Genomic DNA, 15035 nt, shown 5'->3' with positions numbered 1-15035 from the left:
GTCCTCACGCGGGGGAAGAAGGGGACTTCCGGGTGGTCTCTCCCTGCGAGACTCCGAGAACTAGGGTCCAATCTCCCCTGCTCAAGAACCAGGTGGATCGGTCCCCGGGAAAAAAAAAACCCGGCGGGCGGTAAAGAGACTTTTTAGCTCATCCAGAACACACCAGCTACTGGGCGGCCGCGTGGCCTAATGGATAAGGCGTCTGACTTCGGATCAGAAGATTGCAGGTTCGAGTCCTGCCGCGGTCGTAGGGGTTCGGTCATACTTTTTCCCTTCCTTCCACTTCAGGAATGAAATACTCGGACTGCCCGGCACACGGTGCCAGTCACCACCCCACATTAAAAGCCTGGGAACGCCCGGGTAACGGCTCCCACACAGCGAGCTCAGCACGTCCCTGTGAAACTGCTCGCCTACGTGTCTCGGGTGGGAAGGGGCACAGCTCAGAAGCGAACCAGCCGCGCGTGCCCCACGGCGATGGGAGGAGAGTGGAGAGCAAGCGCACCGTCTGCGGAAATCCCGATTTAAATTCAACTGATATAGAAGAATGGCAGGAGTTCCGCGACTGACGGGAGTCCCCCCTCTGCTGGCTGGGCCCGTGCGGCCTCCCCTAACCCCGGGCAATTCTAACGGGGGAAAACAACGCTGCGTTTTGTTGTGTGTAAGCCCAATTTGCCCTCTTGCTGTGAACACCTCCCCATCCGCCTAAGCGCGTCCTGCTCCCTCCAGTCTGGGGAGCAGACGAGAGGATGCGTTTCGTCGTGGTCTCTGCACCCACCTCCCTCCTGTTGCTCCAGGTGCCTCAGCAGCTGGGCTCTCCGCGCTCCGCGGTTGGTTGATAAACCGTGGAATACGGCGCAGAATGAAGCCCGAGTGAACAACAACGGGAGCCTGGACACCCAGCTGCGCCGAGGAGGAAGTGCGAGGCTCGGACAGATAACACGACTGACTGGGGACAAAATGCAGGCCTCACCCCACCTCCCAGCCCGTGCATGTGCCAGGACACCGTGATCTGATGGGGGCACGTGAACATCAGTATTTTTCAGGAGGAGGCTGCAGGGATAGCCAGGGACACACACACACAAACACACCCATCCGCCAGCCCGCCCCTCTTGCAGCCCCGAGAGGCAGAGAAAAGAGCCCTACTGTTCTGGGCGTATTTAACATACACACAAATGTTTTCCTGTTTTTTTTTTTTCTTTTGGCAAAAAGATCCAATCAACTGAAAATTCACCATTTTTTAATCCGTTTCCCACACACACACACCCCTAACCATGTACCATGGACATTTTTACAAAACACCCAGAGGGGAGACTCCGGGTGTACATCAGGGAGCCCCTGAGTGAGGAATCCGTTTTCATGACTTACCCCTACGGAAATTCAGCATTTCCGTCAATGATGAGGCTAGGCAACCAGCCACAGTGGTGTCGGCAGCAGTGCCTGAGACCATTCGTGGATATTTTCCTAACACATTGCAATTGCTGCAGATTTTTCAATATGTTGTTTCCACTAATATATATATTATATCAGCTATTCTTTCTACTATTTCATTGTCTTTGCTTTCCTGCATAAGCATCTGTGTTTTGTGCATTCAAAGACGTTGTTCTAAGAAGGAGTCTATGGCAGGAAGAGGCCAAGAACGCTTGGCCTATCTGAGTGTCACTTCCAAGGGACGCTGTCGTGGGGCCTGCCTGGTGTCCACCGGGAGGACAACCCAGGGCCAGGCAATGTCCATCAAGATGCGTGCCCCTCTCACAAGGCGACCTCAGACCAGGCAGGGGTCCTGCCCCTGGAATGAGACTCCCCAGCAAGGACAAAAACCAGTGGACGCCGGTCCCTGCTGGGGGACATGAGCCCTTCCTGCCCAGCTGCTGCACCTCCCCTCCTTCCCTTTCTGGGAGCTCCCCCAAGTCCTCCCAGGGAAGTCCGTCCCTGCTGGTAATGCCAGAGAAAGCGGATACATCTTCCCTGGACCTCTCTCCTTCCACGGTAGCAAGAGACAAAGTTCATGTTAGTGAACTTTCATGTTAGTGAAAGTTAGGAACTTTCTTGCAAAGCATGTATCTCAATTGTAACAAATGCTGGGTTTCGTTTTTTTGTTTTTGTTTTTTGTTTTGTTTGTTTTGTAATCTTCTCCTGCCACTGCTGTCAATTTGTATGCCGTTTTTCATGGCCTGGCTGGAGCTTCCGGATAACCACCAGCGCTTTACATGCTATGCTTGGTGCTGAACTCACACACCCAACTAGATTAATCCTCCCATTGGCCCTAAGACAGAGGTCCTGTAACTACGCCCTCTACCGGTGGGGAAGCAGAGGCACAGGGAAGTGAAGGATCCTGCCCAAAGCCCTACAACCAGGCTACACACTTGAGAGCAGCACCTCATCCCATCCTCTCAATGACCCCAGTGGCACTGTGGGTGCACAGGTGCGACCACTCCTCCGTTTCACGGAGAAGAGAAAGCCTCCAAGAACACGCACGAGGTGGACTCACTTATCCAAAACCCACACAGCCCGAGGCCTGGATCAGAACCCAAGGCCTTTGCGATTCCAAAGCCACGAGGCACTTCTGCAAGCCCGCTAACCACACCACGGGCCAGAAAGCAGATGTGAGAAGCTAGAAAGGCGGCCACATCATCGGTGGGCTATGGCCCACACCAGAGTGGTCGCTCCAGGATCCCAGGTCACACTACTATCTGCCCTTCCAGCATTTGTCAGAAGGCAACCCGTGAGTCTACGAAGGCTTTTCAGGAGAGACTTCCTCCTTTGTGCTACACCAAGGGGACCCCCAAGAGATCCTCAGACCCAAATAACGTCTTAATTTTATGAGATCCTACAGGTATGAGAGGGACCGGGGCTGGAAGGGACGCTGCCGAAATGGGGAAAGGGAAATGCCGTGGCGACAAGGGGCCCAGCGGCCTGGCTGCAAGAACCCTGGGGAAGGAGGTCCTGAGCCTGCCCCATCCGCCTCAGTCTACCTGGGACCTTCCCGAAGGCTCCGGTCGAAGAGGAGCTGAGGTTTTGGCCCGGAGTCTGGCGGCCGCCGCGCTGGACGTGCCAGTTTCCTAACCGGTGGGAAGGCCTCGCACACGAGCGGGTGCCCTGCGCGCAGGCTGAGAGGCAGAGAAGAGCCCGGAGGGGGAAGAGGTGCCCGGGTCTCCCCGGGAGACTGCATCTGTCCAAACGCTCAGACTGACGCTCCGCGGGTCCGGAGTCTTTACCGCCCCTCCCGCGGCGGCCCGGACCACGTGCGCCTGCACCTCCCGGGAACTCCCGCCAGAGGGTGCTGTTGGATAGCGCGGGGAACGGCGCTCGGGCGCGGAGACTGGCGAGGTCAGCACGGTCCCAGAAAGGGCCCAGGTCCGGTAGGAAGGACGGAAGGAGGAAGACGTGGGGTAGGAGCCTGGGAGACCCTCAGGAGCTCCCGTGTCCCGCAAGAGCCTCGGCGCAGTCCGGCCAGGTCTTGGGGGGTGGCGGGCTTCGAGCTCCCTGGCTTCAGGTCTGGAAGCCGACGGGAAGGGGGATGGCAGAGCGCGAGCTCCCGCTGAGACGCCAGGGGGCGGTGGTCTGACCTCCTCCGCTATTCGCCCAGGCCGCGGGGGGCGCCCTGGCCTCCGCCTCATCTCTCCTAGGCCTTTTGCAGGCTCAGAGAGCGTTCACCCCCACGACTGAACCCTGCGGGACGCTCTCGGGGGCGCTCGAGGTAGGAGCGTTGCAGCCGATCCCCAGGCAGCCACTGAGGAGCTGAGTCCCCGCGGGGGAGTGGGGGAAGGGGGCCCACGCTCTCGCTCTCTGTCTCCTTAGGACGTGGGACAAGAGACGGTGGGGCCCCGGGTGCCCTGGCACCCTAGAAACCTAGAAGTCACATCTTGGGTCAGGGCGCCTCGTGTCTCCTCCCCAGTGAGCCGTGCTGGGAAGACCGGCCTTTGAGGACAATTGGAGGCCCCTTGCGCTCGGGACAGGCCCCCCAGTGCATCTCCCGCCCCCAAACCGGAAGGCCTCCTTGCACGCTCTTAACTCAGGAGAGACTCGAGCCAACTAGCAGCTGGGGGTGTCAGTCCCGAAGAAAGAGAGGAAGGGGGAATGCAGGCTGCTGCGACGCCGGAGGAGGAGGAGGAGGGGTGATGTTGGCTGTCCCCCCATCTCATTCCTGAATCTGGCTTCCACCTCTTCAAAAGCTACCTAGCGGGTCCCGGAGGAAAACAACAGGGTGTCCACCGGACCCGGGTGGAGGGCACGCAGACAGAGGCAGATTCTGAAGAATCACACCCGGCCTGCACCCACGCCCAGTCCCTCCAGACTGCGTGAGACCCAGATAACCAGGGCCCATCCGTGCAGCCTCCGGTCACCGCACCGCGGCCTCCCAAGGCTGCGGGGGGAGCAGAGAGGACAAGAGGGGCCTCCGGCAACCGGGTTTGGCGGGCGCCTCAACGGGCCGCAGGGGCCGGAGTGGTGGCCTAATGGATTCAGGCCTGCGCGGCGCAGAGGCGCGCCCGCCCTCCCGCCCCGGCTCTCAATAGTGGACAATGGAGTCCCGGGGTGACCCGAACAAAGAATTTGGAAGTAGTTAAATTGCAGAACACGTTCTGGGCCTGGGTGCTTCCTTTCAAATAGAGCGCAGGGAGAAGAAAAGAAAGCGCTGGGGGGTGGAGGGGTGAGAAAATGCCCAGGGGGAAAGTTGGTGGGTCGCCCCAGTTGCCGCCAGCTACCAGACGCCAGGGATTTCATAGGAAGTGGGGGGAGGGGGAGCATGGCCCAGTCGGCCTGACCGCTGCTGGGAGAGGCTGAGAAACTTCTCCAGGAGGTGGCTGGGGTTCCCCCACGGGGCAGAATGTTTGCCTTGTACAGGGACCCCCACCCACCCGGCCACCCCCAAGGCTTCCACGCGGGGCCAGGCTCAGGACCGGGAACGCCTGGGCTTTGGAGACTAGAATGGGGCCCGTGCGTGGAGAGAGGGGAGGAAGGGCCTGGGCCCTGCACTCTCTGTCTCTCTCTCTCTCTCTTTCCCTCTGAGCCCGTGCGGAGCCCTCCACCTCACGGGTCTCTGCTGACCCCTGCAGCAGGAGCTGTCTGGACTGGTGTCCCTTTCCCATCGCTTTCTTGGAGCTGGTTTTTTGTCTTTCTTTCCGCAACCAGTTCAGAAAGGCTGGGTCCCCCCCCCACTCTCCCTGCCCACTCCTCCCCCACACCACCAGCAATCTGGACTCTCCTAAGGAGAATACTCTCTTGTTTTCCTTGTAAAGGTAGGCCTTGAAGTGTAGAAATTAGGGCCAATTAATATTTTTCTCTCTCATTCTTTTTCTGAACCTTGTCATTTTTTCCACACACAACGAGCGCCGTCGCAAAATGGGGAATGGGGAAGATATTTTAAAAAGCAGTCAGTCACGCTGGGGTCAGGCTGATTTAGGGGGAGAAAAGAAACTGGGGAGGTTATGAAGACAAAAGTGTAAATAAAAACGGTCCAAAAAAGGCCAGAAAAAAATGCTCGAGGGTGAGGAAGCAAATCCTCTTTCCCTCTTCTAGCCCTCCCCTCGAGTTGTTTGGGGGAGAGAGAAGTAGGGAGGAAGAAGGGCGCAGCAGCGGCCGCTGCTTCTGAGAAGCGACGCCTCCGGAATCGGAGAGCGCGCGCCCGCCAGGCAGGTCCCCCCTGTGGGAGGCGCTCGGTTTGCAAAGGGTTAACAGCGTTGCTCGTGAACTTGGCCCGTCTGTCTGGCTCGTGATGGATGTTGAGACCCGCTGACAAGTTCAGGCGGAGGAACGTCCCCTGCTGTGGCGGAGGGAGAAACACACACAGGCGGAGGGGACCCCGGGCGGGCGGCGGGGACGCACGCGGAAGGCGACCGATAGGGCGCGTGGTTCTGCCAGGCCTTCTCTGCTCCCCACCCCCGCGCGACCGCTCGCCTCCTCCCCCGGAGCTTTCCGACACCCTCCCGGAGCACTCAAGTTTCCCAGGGCTTTGCTCTGTGTCCCAGAACGTCCTGTCGGCCCCTGCGGCCACGCCGAGCGACGGGGGCGCATCGGGGAGCAGGGCGTCCGGAGCCGCTCTCGCAGGAGGCCGAGTTCAGCATTTGGACAGCGGCCCCGGGGCGCCGTCCGCCCAGCGAGTGGAGTTCGCAGGAGCACCGCCCGGGGCGGGAGGGCACGGGGGCCGCACGGGGCCTCGGAGAAGCAGGATTCAGCTTGGAGAGAGCAACCCTGCTTCCGAACGGGACGCGACGCGTTTCCTCCGAGCTGAAAGATCCTTTCGGAGCTCACGTGGGGCGCCGGGATCCGCCAATCCAGCGCGAAGACCCTCAACCTAACCAACACTTGGGGAAAGGTAAAACGCCCCCTGGCAGCCTGGAGAGCAGACGCCGCGCCCCCCATCCCCACCCCAGCCCATCCCCTCTCCACGCTCGGCAAAGCAGCCCGGGTCCCTGAGCTCCGAGCCGCCAGCGAGGCTTCCAACCCGCCTCCCAGGTCGGTGCCCGCGGCTCTGCAGGAGCCTGGCGGCGCGAGTGGGAAGGATGGGGTCGAAGGCGCGGCGACTCCCCGGCCAAGGCTGGCGGGCGAGAGAGGAGAGCGGAGGGAGCGCCGGGGCGCGAGGCCCGGCTCCCCCACGGCGCGCCCCCGCCCCCTGCACCGCACGCCGGTCCCGGGCGGGGGCGGGGCGGGGGGGGAGCCGCGCTGACGTCACTGCGGGCCGGGCCCGCCCGCGAGGGCGGCGCTGGGAGCCGCTCAGAGCTCGGAGGAGCCGCGCGCTGCCAGGAGCCCCCGCGCCGCCGCCGCCGCCGCCGCCGCCGTGCCCGCCTCCAGCGGCTCGCTTCTGGGCGTCCGCCGGGGCCGGGGAGCCGCGAGAGCGGCCACAGCCGGGCCCGAGCCCCCGCACGCTGCAGATCAGGGACCTCGGAGAAGCCGTCGCCGCCGCCGCCCCACCCCCGCCGCTGCCTCGCGGGCCCCCGGCCCCATTCCCGGTCCGTAAGTGCCGCCGCCTGCCGCGTCTGCGGGAGACTGGGGAGCAGGGCTCGGGCGCGCGCGCGCTGTGGCTTCGGCTGGAGCAGCGCTGGGGAGCTGGTCTGCCCTGGGAGGGGCGGCTGGGGCGCCCCTGCTCGGCTCCTTCGGGCTGCACGGGGCGCTCCGGCTGCGGGGCGCGTTCAGGGGTGCGCTCCGACCGAGCGCGGAAGGCGGGGCTCAGCCTCTGGGGCCTGACCCCTCATCCCCAACGAACCGTCCAGGCCAAGGTCAAGGGTCGTGGGGCAGTGGGCAGCGCCCAGAGGGGAGGACGCAAGGTGTGCAGAGAGGGAAGGGGCGCGGAGCCAGAGGGGAGTTGTGGCGCTGCGGGCAGGTTCCACCGAAAGGAGGGGATGTTTCCCGAGTGAGGTTCCCGGGAGTTTCCGGGCGGCCCCCACCCACCCACCCAGCTCACCTCCGCCACTAACTGCCCTCTGTCTCCTCATCCCCCTCCCCACCGAGAAAACCAGGCAGAGAGTGGCTTCCCGAAAAAAGTACTTTGAGAAACAATACAACACGCGGCACCCACTCTAGACAAGATTTATGGAGCACGCTCTCCCGCCGCTGCGGTGGGAAGTTGTGGGGAAATCCTTTCTGTCCTGCTCTGCCCGCCGTGCCCCAGAACAGGCCTGTGGGTCCGGGCGGGGGCGTCTCTGCAGCCCCCTCCAGGCCCCGCTCCAGACTCTGGGCAGAAAGAGGGCGACGGAGGAGGGGGAGGCCGTGGTGGGGGGCTGCTCTGGGGGAAGGCTGGGGGTGGGCCGGGTTCCGGCGGCCTCGCTGGAGCAGGGCGGGGTGGTGGCAGACGCTGGCGGCAGAGGCTGGGGTCCGAGCACTCCCAGCCTCGGGGGGAAGTGTGTGCATCCAGAAACACACACACATCTGGGAAGAGAGCCTTTGGGGCTGAGAGGGGCCCCTTCTGGAGACCCCCACCCCGCCCCCATGTCCTGGAGGAGGTGGGCTCTTCAGCTGCAGAGCAGGAGAGGATGGAGTTTGAGGGTCCGGCTTCCCATGGAGGGCCAGAGGGTGGGCTAGGTGGACACTGGGGGTGCGGTGTCATTCCAGGTTGCACGGGAGGGACCCCCACTAGCCACATGAGCTGCTGGAGACTGGGGTGGGGGGGTGGGTGCTGCTCTGTTCAGACCTTTTCAGGACGGTGTTTCGGGGTTCCTGCCCAACCTGGGCCTCCCCAGAGCCCACAGACTGAATGCCTAAGCCTCAGCTCGAGGAACAGGAGGCCAGAAGTGGGAGCCGGAGAGGGCATTGCAGCCCAGCTGACCACCAGTTCCCGCTGGTGGGTGTGTGGGGGTGGTGGGGGCCCTCTGAGCTAGTCCAGTGCTGGACTTTTAGACTGCAGACAATAGGGAGAGCAGCGTAACCAAGATCAGGTCCGAGGAAGGAGCGGGGAGGGAGGCAGCGGTGGGGAGGGGGCTGCCCGGACCCCACCTGGGCTGTGGCAGGAGAGCTGCCTCCTAGCAAAGGCCCAGGCGGGCTCAGGAACGGCTCGAGAGTCCTGGGCCGGATGCTAGGTCTGAGCTGGGGCTCAGGGCGCTCCAAGGGTCTCGGGCTCTGAGCCTCTCTGGCCTCGGGATCCCGGGTGCCCGGATAGAGGGCCGTTCTCGAGAGTCAGAACTGCCCCCTCTCCTTCCACCTAACCCCGTAAGTGGCTGTGCCCTGAAGTGGTGGTGGTGGGGGGGCAGCACCCTGCAGTGGGCTGCCCCGGCCTGGCACTGAGCTGTGCAGCCAGCACAGGAAACAGGCACTTGGGCCAGAGCCAGCCGGGAGCCCCGCAGCTGAGGTTGCCAAAGGGAGAGCTGGCCGACCTGTGTGCACGGGCGAGGTGTGTGCCGCCTGCCTCAGGCCGGCCGCTGGATGGGTGTTTGGCCAAGTGCGTGGGGGGCAGAGGTGCTGCCGGTGGTGTGACTCTGAAGGGGCGCAGGGCGCACATGTGACTACAGTGGAGCAGGCGTTTCTGTGGGTGCAGGTGCGGGGGCTTGGGAGCTGGCTGTCCCTCGTGGAGGTTTGAATTTGGCAAAGGGAGTCTCGGGCCTTTGGTGGAGCCCTCTGGGAGGGCAGCCTTCTCTTGAGGGGACAGCTGCCACGGGGCCTCTCTTGGCTCCTGTGCCTCTGTCCTGGGAGCTGCTGGTTCCCCTGGAGCTCAGGTTTGCGACTGTGGGGGCGGGGGGGCGCCGAGGAAGCCTGGGCCGAGGGAGCGGAGCAGCGGTGGAGAGGGAGGCCGGGCAGGTGGCTCTCAGCACCATGGCCAGGGCTTGGCCGCCACGGTTGGCGCTCCGGTCTCTGCACCCAGCACTCGGCCAGACCCCAGTGCCCACCCTCCCGGGGTTCCGGGCCTGTCGGCCAAGGCTGTGGGCTCACCGTGGGACAGGTCGCTTGGAGCCCAGACCCCCTCCACTGTGCATGTGAGCCGGAATCGGCCTGCCCAGCAGCCTGCCACCCTCAGCCGGCCATGCCCGGCCCACACAACGCCCCTCTGGCCGGCGTCACCTGGACCCCTCCTGTCTGAGCTGTTCGCGAAGGCCGGCCACCAGCCCCGGAGCCTGCAGCCGGTCCTGACCCAGCGGAGCGGCCCCCTCCCCGCGGCCTGCACCTTCCAGACCGGCTCTCTCGGGGGGCCTCCTTCCCGGGAGCCGCGCTACGGTGGACACGGCGGGGTCGCTGATTCCAGCGCGGTCCCAGGCAAGCAGGGCCTGAGAGCCTCCGGGGCCAGCCCTACCTGCTCCCCTCCGAGGGACTCAGTTTCCCAAAAAGGGGTAGCAGGGATGCGGCCCTGATGACCGTGGCCTCCCGCATGTGAACCGAATCCAAACCGAGCTTTTAGTTCTCTCTCCCGGAGCCCCCATCCGCCCTCCGCTCGCCAGCCAGGCCTCCGGCGCCGCCACGTTACCGGGAGCCAGCCATTTTGTGCGGCATCCTGCTCCGATCCCACTCTGAGGGGCTCCTTCCCGCTCCCCCTCCCCCCACACCCCAGCCTCCCCTCCCTCTCCCACAGGTGAACCCTGCCTCTCCGCCCCTTCCCACCTCCACAGCCCCACGCTCCCTGCCCGCCGGGGCGGCCCTGAAGGACTGGGGCTGTGCGGGCCACCCACACGCACACCCAGAAGGGGAGACGGTGCCGGTTCCAGGAGCTGCGGGAGGAGGGGAAGCCAGGGGCGCCTCCCAATTATGGTAATCCCGTGGAATTAACCGTCTCGAGTCCAAATTCGGGCGGTTCCTCCCCCAGGGCTGCCGCCGCCGCCGGCCTCTCCCGGCCTCTCCAGTTGCCGCTGTGGCTGACTCCGCTCGCCTTCTGGGAGGAGGGGTGTGAGTGTGTGGAGTGGGACTTGGAGGGGGGGGGAGAGTAAATGCCAGGCCCGGGCTGGCACGAGCCGGCTGGCACGAGCCGGCTGGGATGGAAGGAGGATGCAGGTCGCTTTGGATTTGGGGTCAGGATGGAAACAGAGCAAAGCGGAGACGAGCGTGCACGGGGGCAGCAGGCCCTGGACGGAACCGGGAACCCGGCAAAATGGAGAGGTGTCACGTTTGAGAGGAGAAAGGGATATTTAGAAAAATCATGAAATCCGTGCGGAACCATCCTCTTCCCCCCCTCTTCTTCGCAACCCACCCTGCGAGGATTTGCCATGGCTCAGAGCGTCTCGGCCTCCCAGGCCCTCCTGAAATGGACCCCCCTGGGCACCTCTGCCCAGGCTCCTGGTGCCCCACGGCAGCGGAAGTCCAGGCACAGAAAAGCTGTGCGTTGACCGCTGAAAGCCAGGAGCCCGCCCGCCTGTTCACTGCCCAATCTCTCTCCCTCGCTCTTTGCTCTGGGAGCAAAGACATCGCATTTTTCCTGTTTAATCCCTCGCCTCCCCAGTGTGGCTGGTGGGGGGTAGGGAGGTGAGTCCCTGCACCCAAGGCTGGAGGGCAACCCCAGCATCAAGGAGGGAGGGGGTGATGGCTGAGGTGATCAGGAAGGGGTGCGTGTGGGCCGCTCACCTCTGGAAGACTGCTAGGAGGCCTCCAGGGCCGCCGTCACACGGCTCAGTGGGGTGACTCTGGGGGCACCCGTCAGTTACGGCAGCCCCTTTCCCCTGTTGAGCCACTGGCAGGGGTGTGATGAGAGCCCTAGGAGGAGGGCCAAGGTTGGCTTTGTGCTTTCGTTTCGTGGTGCATCGTGAATTTAACCAGTAAGCCTAGTTTGGGCCCAGGACATCTCCAAGAGGCCAGGCGCACTCGGTTGTAAGCTCCTAGACGCTCTCAGAGAGAGCGGGGACCCAGCTGTCCGGCCCTGAGCGCCGGGGCCTGGCCCCAGGGTAGCGTGGCTGGAGGACCTTTGCGCGCCGTGGACTGTGGGTGGGACACGGACCCGTGCACACCAGGGGCACTTTAGTCCTCCCTCCTCTCTAGGTCTGCGCGCGTGGGCTCGGGCACCTGCAAGGTGCTGGGCGTGGGGAAAGGAAGTGGGAAGTCAAAGGTGAAACGGCTCCTATACTCGGTTCTCAGTCTCCCAAGTGCGCACACGGTCGCCCCGGAGAGACCTTCACCACGCCCCGCCAGGCGCGTCCCCAAACCTGGTCACTGGAGCTCCCTAACTCCGATGGTCCGCGGTGGCTGCAGGGCTTCCTGAGGCTTGGTGGAAGGCAGAGGAGTTTGGAGCAGAGGCCAGACGGGGCGCGCCCAGGCGCGCAGCCCTGACGCTTTCGAGGGCAGAGGGGGCACTGCCCTGCCCTCCGGCAGGGGAAGCCGTGAACGCCGAGGCCATTGTAAGGCTGGGTGGTGCGGAGCGCGGGAAGGGGGCTGGGATTTGAATGCGAGCCCGTGATTGGCCGGTCTCTGGACTGACGTCACTTCCCCGCGGGGCGATTAGCCTGCGAGAGGAGGGCTGGCGGGCCAGTGCGCTGGGGGCGGCCGGGGCGCCCGAGGCTGCCGGAGCGCATCGCGCGGGCGCCCTCCGCGCGCCCCGGGACGCCGTCGGAGCGGGCAGCCGGCGCCGGTGCCCAGGCGCACAGATCGGGGAGCCGGGAGGGACGCGCAGGGAGGGCGATGGAGGGAGGGAGGGAGGGCACTGGGCGGGGGCTGCCGGCCTTCGTGGTGGGAGTCAGTGTGTCTGTGTGTCTGTCGGTCCCCTCTGGCTCTCCGCGTGCCCCCGGGGCTCCGCGATCGGCGCCCGCTCTCGACCCCGCGCCTGGCGGGCGGCGGCACGTGGGGCCCACGGCGCGGCAGCGGCGGCGGCGGCGGCGAAGGGAGGCCCGTTTCTCTCTTTGGTTATCTAGCTGTATGAGTGCCACAGAGCCGTCATAAAGCTAGATAACCGAAAGTAGAAATGACTCTCACAACTTCTGCGTGCGAGCGCCCGCCCCGCCGGCCGCCCCGGCCCGCGCGAGCCACAGGAGCTCGAAGGAGCCCGGCGCCGGCCCAGCGGACTCCAGCCTGGCGGATCGGCCGCGCCCGGACCAGGTACCTGACCTCGGCTCTCTCTCCGGGACACTTTGCGTCCCCGGGAGGAACTTGCCAGCTGTTCCCTCCTCCTCCTCCTCCTCCTCCTTCCCCGCTTCCACCACGTCCCCCAGCGCCGGAGTGGGAACCCCAAAGTGGAGCGGGCCGGGGGAACGGAGGGGGGTGGGGTTGCAGAGGGGTCGCTGGCGGGGAAGGCGCCAGCGTCCGCCTTCACCCCATAAATCAGGCTGGAACAATCCTCTCCCGGAGTCTCGGACGGGGATTTTGGGATGCAAATGCGATGGGAGAGAGACAGCGGCCGGTAGGGGGTGGGGGTGGGGGCAGCGAAGGGATGGACGGGGGGCTGCCCCGCCGCTAACAATGCGGCCTTTATCGAATTATTCGACGAGTCAGCCCTGAGCGCCATTAGCATACGGCTTGGGGGTTGCCGGAGCTTCGCCCCTCCGTGAGGTCAAGTTCTTGATAATTTGATCACTTTTCACGGGCTCTGGCAGCTGCCTTTGTGTGCAGTTGGGGGGTCTGTGTGCAGCGTGAAGCGGAGCAGAACTGGCGAGGAGTGAGCTCAATGGCTAGGGGCCGGGGCGGGGGACTCCCTCCCCGACGGGCCGGCCCTGCCCTGCATACAAACCAAGCGCAGGCGGGTGGGCGGGAGGAGGAACTGAGCTCAACCCAGCGGCCACCTCTGGCACCAGACCTGGCCGGCCACTCCCGCCGGTGCCTCCCCAACTTCCCGGAGCGCTTAAGGTGCTGACAAGCTCCTGGCAGCCCCTCCCCCTACTCCCCCCCCCCACCCAAGCCACAACATAAGATGTATTACAATGTCTAGCAAATAAAAAAGCAATTGGGGGAAATCTGCATTCCGTTTCCATGGCAACCCAATGCAGCATACCCGGCCTCTCAGGCTCCCAGCCCCTCTTATCCGGGCCTGGGGAGTGGGGCGCACCCTTGCTCACTGCCTGGGGATCTGTGCCCCCTACGGAACGCAGCGCTGGGGCCCCCTCCAAGGTCCTCGTCTGCCTCCAGGTCCGTCTCCTCCCTTACACCCTGACGGGTCTGGGGCAGGCTCCCGTGAGCTTGGAGCAGGGCCTAGCCTCCTGGGCAGGAGTGGCTGCAGCCCCAGCCCCAGATCCGGCCTCACCTCAGGAAAGAAAGGATGCAGTGTGGATCCAGAGCCCCTGGCGGTTTGTGGGGGGGCTTCCTAGGCATGTGGGTGTGTGGGTGCTAGGACCTGCAAGCTGCAAGGGGCCTGAGCCGCCCCCCAGACACCGTCCCTGACCCCCGTTCCCTGCACACGGTGAGGAGGCGGACCGCGAGGCCTGGAGGAGCAGCTCCACCAGCCCCGCGCGGAAGTGCGGAGCGGCCGGGGGTCACTGATTGGGCCCGCCCGTGCCCGCCCGTCCCTGGGACCTGCCCAGGGCTTTGTGATGACAGAAGTGTTTTTCCATTTTCATTCCCTCTTTTCTTTTCTTCTTTCCTTTTCGGCCTTTGCTTAACACACTCATTTTTGAAAATAGGTTATATGTGTGAGAGGCGCACATTCCAACAGCACAAAAGGGCTATCTGTGGTCTCCGGGGCGAGGAAGTGCCCGCCTGGGGCGGGTGGTGGGGGACACTCTTCCCTGTATCACCTTTCGGGTTCGGAACCCTGTGAGTCTGTTAGCTACTGAGAATAAAATTTGAATGAGGAGAAAACAAAAGACCGGGCAGGAAACGCCACCTGCCCTCCGCTCTGTTCCCAGCTGCCCTCCCCGGAGACAGTCTCCAGGTAGAGGAAGGTTTTCAGGGGTCCCGTGTGGCACCCCCCTCCCCATTTTTCAAGGTCAGTCTCCCGTTTCCCTGGCGAGAGGCTGGCGCAGAGTGACCAGCGCCATCCAGGACCTGCCGCGCCGGCCGCGGGCAGCATCCCCTGGGCCGCCCCTCCCTCCCCAGCGCACCTGGGAGCCTGTGCACAGATCGTGACCTCATTTCGGAGGAAACCGGAGCAGCTCTTCCCGCCCCCTCACCTTGTGCCGCTGCCTCCCTTCCTAGCCAGCTGGCCCTGGGCCCAGGGCTTCCATCCTCCCTCCCCACCACCCCCATCCCTTCGCCCTTTTGCAAGAACTAGACCTACTAGGAGCTCGGTGGCTTTGAAGCCTGGCAGCTGTGTCTACACAGTTCACATGGGTGGTTTATTTTATTTTTATTTTTTTAAACACCAGGGTCTGGAACCATCTGGGGAGTCCTTCAGTCTGGGCCCGGGAGAATGCAGTTTGCTTTCCGCTTTCTACGAAAATCGGTCAGTGCAAACCTCCCACATCTCGGAAAGGAGGGCAGCCGCAGGGCTCTGCGTGCGGGGCAGGGAGCGCCGGGCTCCTGGTCTGGACCGCAGCCCACACCGGCAGAAAGGGCCCTGGGGAGAGGCCAGCCCGGCCGGTCTGGGCCTGGGGATACGAATGACCACCCCGAGGAGAGCCGTGTCCAAATCCTCTCTGGACGTCCAGGCTCCACACTGAAGCCCCATCAACCTCTTCCGGCTTCCAGGTCGGAGGAGCCAGCGGGGCCTTGGGTCTCCTCAGCCCTCCTTCCCCTTCCCCAGGAAAGCCTCCTCCCGACCTCCTCTA

At 64.1% G+C, this 15035-nt stretch overlaps 1 non-coding gene across 1 annotated transcript; it reads left to right on the top strand.

Moving 5' to 3' along the window:
• The first annotated feature begins 175 nt into the window (after positions 1–175).
• Positions 176–248, top strand: TRNAR-UCG. The gene has a single exon. It is a non-coding gene; the product is annotated as a tRNA-Arg (tRNA).
• Positions 249–15035: the final 14787 nt, after the last annotated feature.

The sequence above is a fragment of the Phyllostomus hastatus genome, unplaced genomic scaffold (assembly GCF_019186645.2).
Source record: "Phyllostomus hastatus isolate PE091 unplaced genomic scaffold, TTU_PhHast_1.1 phas_scaffold_555, whole genome shotgun sequence".
In the NCBI taxonomy this organism is placed as follows: Eukaryota; Metazoa; Chordata; class Mammalia; order Chiroptera; family Phyllostomidae; genus Phyllostomus; species Phyllostomus hastatus.
The sequence above is the reverse complement of the archived record's forward strand: the minus strand, read 5'-3'. Positions and strand labels throughout refer to the sequence as shown.